Here is a 7,940-nt window from a genome sequence, read left to right as displayed (position 1 = left end):
ATGGGTTAAGCATATCCAGCTGTGAATCATAAGACCTGTGTTTTACTAGTTTAACATTTTGGATGGTAACAACAAAGGAAGTATTTAAAGCAATTCAAGAAGAGTAGCCCTGCTTCCCCCAACCCTGCATCTCCCCCACAACACCTGTGCCCCTCAGGGCCACAGCAAATACACTCCAGACAGTTCTGGAGTGGTGGTGAAGGTGGTAGTGGCGAGGTGCAGCCTGAGGGAGCTGGGCTTCCACAAACCCCTTTATCCCCATGCTCCAGGTGCTGTACCGAGTCCCACAAGGGCTGGGGGTGGGGCCATGGAGCTCAAGGTGGCATTCTGAGGAAGCGCTGGAACCTCAGTGGCAATGCCAACAACAGCCTAAGGGAAGAGATCAACAGCGTGATGCTGACCAGATCCACTTCTTTGGTGATGGCTGCAAATCTCAGAGTGAAGAAAAAGTTGACTTAAGGCAAACCTATCTCCCCTTCCTCATCAACTGAATATTCAAATTCTTTAGATTCTTCACTTTTGTATGCACCATGGTCTACTTATGGTGATGATATGAAGCAGTTTTCTAATTCTCAGATTAATGTGAAGAACAGAATTGGAGGAGAAAGAAATGGTTGTGTTAGTGAAACAGACTTTTATGGACTTGTATCTAACATTTTGAAAGAACAAGATAAGTCACAATCATAATTTAGTGATAGGCCCTATTCCTCCAATTTAGAGTCAGTTTGTCAAATGAACACAAGCAGATGTGCAGATCATTATGGCCTGTTAACAGAAACCAAAAGGCCAAAAGAGACAGCCATTTCTCAGCAAGTTTTCATACTGGTGAATAAGACAGAATTGGAAAAGCAATAGCTGCATAATAGCATAATCTCATATCATAACAAAATATAGTTGAACTTTATTATGGATTTACTGTTTTAGACCTTGAAGAGCAATGAAGGTAACCCTCATGAATTGATCATTCTGTTATAATATTCAGACAAATGATACAGCTAAGACAACATTCCAAGAATACTCATTTATCAAAACCTGTTTTACAACACAAGTTTGCCTGTCTGACATCATAAACAAATCAGGACTTGATACTTACCCTTAAGGGAAAAATATGTGTTAAAAGTTTTGAGTTAGCATTAAAGATATTTCTTTCTTAGTTTAATAGATACATTAAAAATTCAGATTATTGTAGATACCCAGAATATGCTCATCTTAATAAAGTTAAGCTTAGTAGGTGTTCAAACTTTAGTGCCCCCCTCAAAAAAAAATAGGCAGTGGCACACCTGAACCCCAGCTACAGAAGCAGATATACACAAAGTTATTTCAGGGTAAACCAGCAAATCAAAAAAAAAAATGGAAGAGATAATACCTGGTTAACAACATCTCACATTTTCAAAAACTATACCACATCAGACAGAAAAACATTTTGCAAAGGAAGAAGCATTTACTGCTTACTTTGGCTTAAAATCAGAATATGGACTAAAACTTCATATAATTTTTCAGCTTGTAATAATTTTGCTAATGTTATGGAAAAGCAAGTCTGTTGAAGCTGAACCCATTTCTGAGTACTCTAAATCAGTGAATTTATTGTCAAATTCAGCAACATTTTAAGGAAGTATCAAATTTTTAAAGTATACTTTATTGATTATGCATTTATACTTGTTCCATTTTTCCCCCTTTGCCCATCTCTGCCCTGCATTCCCTCCCTCAGGCAGTTCCTCCCCTACCCCACCCAGTTCCTGTCCATGGGTCAGACATACAAATTCTTTGGCTTCTCCATTTCCTATACTATTCTTAACCTCCCTCTGTCTATTTTGTACCTACCATTTATGTTTCTTACTGCCTGTACTTTCCCCTCGTTGTCCCCTCCCCCTCCCTACTGATAACCCTCCATGTGATCTCCATTTCTATGATTCTTTTTCTGTACGAGTTGTTTGCTTAATTTTTTGTAGGTTCAGTTTTTGATAGTTGTGAGTTTGTTGTCATTTTACTGTTCATAGTTTTGTAAAGATATTTTGTTGATTATGCTGTCACAGTTGTCCCATTTCCCCCCTTCATTCCCTTCCACCCTGCACACCCTCTCCCACCCACATCCCCCACCTTTAGTTCATGTCCATGTGTCATAAGTTCTTTAGCTTCTACATTTCCCATACTATTCTTGCTATCCCTCTATTTTCTACATACAATCTATGCTACTTATTATCTGTACCTTTCCCTCCTCTCTTCTTCTCCCACCCCCCTGTTGCTAACCTTCCATGTTACCTCCATTTCTGTGGTTCTGTTCATGTTCTGGTTGTCTGCTTAGTTTGTTTCTATTTTAGTTTTAGGTGTGGTTGTTAGTAATTGTGAGTTTGTGGTCATTATACCTTTCATGTTTTTTATCTTCTTTTTCTTAGATAAGTCTCTCTAACATTTCACTTAATAAGGGCTTGGTGATGATGAACTCCTTGAACTTGACCTTATCTGAGAAGTGCTTTATCTGCCCTCCCATTCAAAATGAAAGTTTTGCTGGATAGAGTAATCTTGGGTGTAGGTCCTTGCATTTCATGACTTGGGATACTTCTTTCCAGCCCCTTCTTGCCTGCAAGGGCTCTTTTGAGAAATCAGCTGATAGTCTTATGGGAATTCCTTTGTACATAACTGCCTCCTTATCTCTTGCTGCTTCTAGGATTTTCTCCTTTGTTTTTATCTTGGGTAATGCAATTATGATATGCCTTGGTGTGTTCCTCCTTGGGTCTACCCTCTTTGGGGCTCTCTGAGCTTCCTGGGCTTCCTGGAAGTCTGTGTCTTTTGCCAGATCGGGGAAGTACTCCTTTATTATTTGTTCAAATAAGTTTTCCACGTGTTGCTCTTCCTCTTTCCCTTTTGGTAACCCTATAATTTGGATTTTGGAATGTTTAAAGATGTCCTGGAGGTTCCTAAGCCTCTCCTCATTTTTTGAATTTTTGTTTCTTCATTATTTTCTAGTTGGTTGTTTCTTTCTTTCTTGTGGTCCACTCCATTGATCTGAGTCCCAGTTTTCTTCCCATTACTATTGGTTCCTGTTACTATTGGTGCATTTTCCTTCATTTCCCTTAGCATAGCCTTCATTTTTTCATCTAATTTGCAACCAATTCAACCAATTCTGTGAGCACCCGGATCACCAGTGCTTTGAACTGTGCATCTGATAGGTTGGCGATCTCTTCCTCACTTAGTTGTATTTGCTCTGGAGCTTTGATCTGTTCTTCCATTTGGGTCATATTTTTGTCTTGTCTTGCCCATTTCGTATGAGTGGTGGAGCCTTAGGTGTTCACCAGGGCAGGTCAACCAAGTTGCTGGGTTGTGACTGTATGTGGGGGCGGGTCAGAGAGGGAACAATGGCACTTGCTTCATTTTCTCTTGGATCTCAGTCCTTCTGCCACTTCCCCCAAGCAAACTGGGCCTTTCTGGTGCTGATTCCTGTGTGAATGGGTTTGTATACATTCTAGGACCTTGTGGGTCTCTTCAACGAACACTTCTGTGAGGCTGAGAGTCTCTCCCTGTGACTCAACACCCACAGGTGTTTTCAATCGGTGTTTTGAGGCTTTATTTCCTGGTGCTGGGACCCTGGGTTGTGTGGTCTGTCCTGCTGCCCATTTTCATCTGGTTTATCTCCATGCGAATATGAGACTGCCTGTCCAGCCACCTTGCAAGCAGTGCCTTGTTTCACAATTGCCACGCCGTGCCCATGGTCTGCCAGCAGCCGCCTGCATAGTCAGGGGCCACATACTGTTGTTTGGGAACCTGAGGTGCCTTTTGTGCCCAGTGCCACCACTTTTTGTGCCACTACCCCTCTTTGTCTGGCTGCCCGACTCCGCCCCGCTTACTGTTCTGGATGAATGTGTCTATTTTATCTCCTTGGTTGTCCAACTTTCATACAGTTCTGTTTTCTGTCAGTTCTGGTTGTTATTTTGTTTCTAAATTGTTTTTGTCCTTATTTTGGTTGTGAGAAGAGTCACAGTGTGTGTACCTAGGCCTCCATCTTGGCTGGAATTCTGTTCATAGTTTTTGATCTTCTTCTTTTTCTTAGATAAGTCACTTTAATATTTTGTATTATAAGGGCATGGTGATAATGAACTCCTTTAACTTGACCTTATCTGAGAAGCACTTTATCTGCCCTTCCATTGTAAATGGTAGCTTTTCTGGATAGAGCAATCTTGGATGTAGGTTTTGCTTTTCATGAGTTTGAATACTTCTTTCCAATCCCTTCTTATCTGTAAGATTTCTTTTGAGAAATCAGCTGATAGTCTTACGGGCACTCTTTTGTTGGTAACTCTCTCCTTTTCTCTTGCTGCCTTTTAGATTACCTCCTTATCTTTAATTTTGGGGAATTTAATTATGATGTGTTTTAGTGTGTTCTTCCTTGGATTCACCTTCTTTGAAATTCTCTGAGCTTCTTGGACTTGCATGTCTATTTTTTTGACAGAATAGGGAAGTATTTCTTCATTATTTTTTCAAATAAGTTTTCAATTTCTTGCTCTTCCTCTTCTTATTCTGGCATTCCTGTGATTCAGATGTTGGAACCTTTACAGTTTTCCCAGAGGTTCCTCAACCTCTCCTTTTTTTTAAAATTATTTTTTCTTCATTCTGTTCCAAATCATTGATGTGAATCCCAGTTTCCTTCTCTTCACTGCTGGTTCCCTATATATTTTTCTTTTAAAATTTTTTTAAAATAATTTTATTATTTTTATATTTTATTTATATATCTTTAGAAGGTAAGGGAAGAAGAGAGGGAGAGTAATACCAATGTATAGTTGCTTCTTGTGCATCCCCTGCTGGGAACTGGCCCCTGCTGAGAATTGGCCTGCAACCCAGGCATGTGCCCTGACTAGAAATCGAACTAGCGACCCTTTGCTTCACAGGCCCATGCTCAATCCACTGAGCTACACCAGTCAGGGCTGTGTATTTTTCTTTATTTCACTTTTTATAGCCTTCACCTCTTCCTATAGTTTGCATCAGTACTCAGTCATTTCTTTGAGCATCCACATTACCAGGGTTTTGAACTCTGCATCTGATAGGTTGGCTGTCTCCTCATTGCTTAGTTTTTTTCTCTGGAGTTTTTAATCTGTTCTTTCATTTGGAATATATATATATATATATATATATATATATATATATATACATATACATATACATATATATACTATATATATATGTGTGTGTGTGTGTGTGTGTGTGTGTGTATAATTTGTTTGTTTGTTTCAGGGCACATATTATGTTGTAAGGGGTTGATCTTTAGGTATTCACCAGAACAGGGCAACTCACTTTTCTGTGTTTTGGCTCAGTATGTGGGGTAGGGGTCAGAGAGGAAACAATGTTGCTTGCTCAGCTCTCACCCTACTTTATATCATTTCCCCTGCTTCCCACAAGCAGATTGTGCCCTTTCAGGTGCTTCCTTGGTGCTGATTCCTAGGTGGATGGGCTTCTGTATTATCTAGGATACTATGGGTCCCTCCAACAGACTCTTTGGAGACACTGGGAGTTTCTCCTGGCACTGAAACCCCCATCAATTTTTACAGCCAGAAGGTTTTTTTTTTTTTAATTGCTCCTAGGTTTTTATTTATTTATGTTTAAACAGAGGGAAAGAGAGGTAGAAAAAAAGTGAGAGAAATATCAATATGTAGTTTCCTCTTGTGCTCCCCATACCAGAGAAGCTGGCCTGCAACCCAGGCATGTGCCCTGACTGGAAATCAAACCAGTGACCCTCTGCTTCACAGCCCAGTGTTCAATCTACTGAGCCACACCAGTCAGGGCTATAGTCAGAAGTTTTGAGGCTTTAGTTTCCTGCCCTGGAGCTCTGGTTTGTGTGGCCTGTTGTGCTCCCCAGTTGTTCCTCCTGACTAATCTATACATGAATGTGGGTCAGCCCAGTCCACCAGCTGAGCCTTGCTTCATGTGCTCTCAACCTGGTTTCCCATCTCTGTCCCTCCTTCCAGTCTGAATGAATGTTTTTTTCTTTAACTTCTTTTTTTTAAGACTTCCGTAAAGCTTGATTTTCTGACAGTTGCTGGTTTTTTGTTTTTGTTTTTAAATTGGTTGTTATCATTTTTTGGTTGTGCGAGGAAATTAAGCGTATCTACCTACACCTCCATCTTGCCTGGAAGCAGGAGGTAACCACCTACCTATGCTAATTTGGATGAATGGCCACCAAAAAAGATAACATTTCTATTCCTTATTGAAATCAAGGTAACTTGATGAAATTAAATAGTCATTTAAGTGTAGCTTCAAAAGGTTCTAACTGTCCTTCTGATTTCCCCCAACTATGATCCACAAATTTAACTACAAATAGCAATTTTGTTTCAGAAGTATTGGCAAGAAAAGCCTTCAGCATTTTATAGTTTGATTTCAGTTATAATGGTATAGAAAAAAATTCAATCTGTCAATCATGTTGAAGGACTGACAAAAACTGTGGAAGAAAATCTCTTTGAATTGGTTACTGATAAAAAGTAAATAAAGCAGGAAAACAGATTTTGTGATAACTATTTATCCCTGAAGTATTGGATCATTGAAAATCTAAACATCATTTTCAAGCTAAACCCCAGAGTGAACATTGTGATTCTGAGAAAGTTCCAAAGCATTTAGGTGGCTTATCTCAAAATACATATTGAGATCTGTTGGATTTACACAATCATTTTAATAGCCACTGACAGGAAAGTGGAGACAACAATATTAACAGCCATGTGAATCACACATAGGCTTCATGCTTTTCTAATTATATGATGGGAGATTTAAGGCATAATCAGAATTTTCAGCAACTTGGGTCAAATGAGTTTTTTCTAAGATCCACCCACCCATTTGGCCATTTCAGTTGTTCCACTGTTGGATTCCTATGAATTGTTTTCTTATGATAACTTAAGCAATTTATACCCCTATGTTAATGCTTTGATGTATGGTAATAATTATTTTCTGATTTTGTGCCAACTTTTGAATTTTAAAATTATAACACACCAGAGAGAAAAACAGTTTGCAAATTAAAACCTGTAGTGGACCAGCCAGCGGACTTCGTATTTGTATAGAAGAGTGCTATGAACAATGGAGAGTTTTAGAAAAGGAGAGAAAAAAAGACTGAATTGGCCCTTGCCAAGAATTATCCAGGAAAAAATATTCAATACTAACAATACTTCAATTCCAAGGCTGACTTTCAACCCATCCATAGGTGATCACTTAATTATGGATGAACTTCAGGAACAAGCTAGGTTTGTAACTTTACTAGGAAAATGGAACATTTTCGAAGCTCTCCCCTTCACGACAATATCTGTTTCTCTTGATAGACACTTGGAATCTATTCACATTGATGAGTCATGTAGAAATGGTGGAACTGTTAATGCTTTGAATCAGCAGAAGCAAGGATTTCTAAGATGCCAAGATAACAGAGATGCTTTTGCTTCAGCAATTAAAGAGATGTGTGTGGCTACTCAGAAGGCACACAGTACTCTGTGGTGTGTACTGCAGATGAGCTTGCCAAAAACAGCCAATACCTCAGGCCAAACAGATGTGGAAATAGTTTTATGAGCTATAGTAAACTGTGAAAATAGAGTCCATAAAAGCGTAAATAGTAGCAACCCAATGAACCAGAGAGTGCTGGCATTAGGGAAATGCCAGCAGAAAGAATAAAAAGCTGATAAGTAAATGTATCAAGACATGTTCAACAATTTTAATGAACTTGTCAAACTTGAAAAAATTTTTAAAGATTTTTATTTATTTATTTATCTTTAGAGGGGAAGGGAAGGAGAGAGGGAGAGAAATCAATGTATGGTTGCCTCTCGTGAGTCCCCTGCTGAGAACTGGCCTGCAACCCAGGCATGTGACCTGATTGGGAATTGAACCTCGATCGTGTGGTTCACAGGCCCACACTCAATCCACTGAGCTACACCAGCCAGGGCCAAACTTGAAAATTTTAGTCTATCTTATTTTAGATTTAAAGT

At 39.3% G+C, this 7,940-nt stretch overlaps 1 pseudogene; it reads left to right on the top strand.

Moving 5' to 3' along the window:
* The first annotated feature begins 260 nt into the window (after positions 1-260).
* LOC118994266 (meiosis-specific coiled-coil domain-containing protein MEIOC-like) lies at positions 261-7,629 on the top strand (annotated as a pseudogene).
* The last annotated feature ends 311 nt before the right edge of the window (positions 7,630-7,940 follow it).

The sequence above is a fragment of the Sturnira hondurensis genome, unplaced genomic scaffold (assembly GCF_014824575.4).
Source record: "Sturnira hondurensis isolate 20B ecotype Veracruz unplaced genomic scaffold, ASM1482457v3 Scaffold0009223, whole genome shotgun sequence".
NCBI lineage: Eukaryota > Metazoa > Chordata > Mammalia > Chiroptera > Phyllostomidae > Sturnira > Sturnira hondurensis.
The sequence above is the reverse complement of the archived record's forward strand: the minus strand, read 5'-3'. Positions and strand labels throughout refer to the sequence as shown.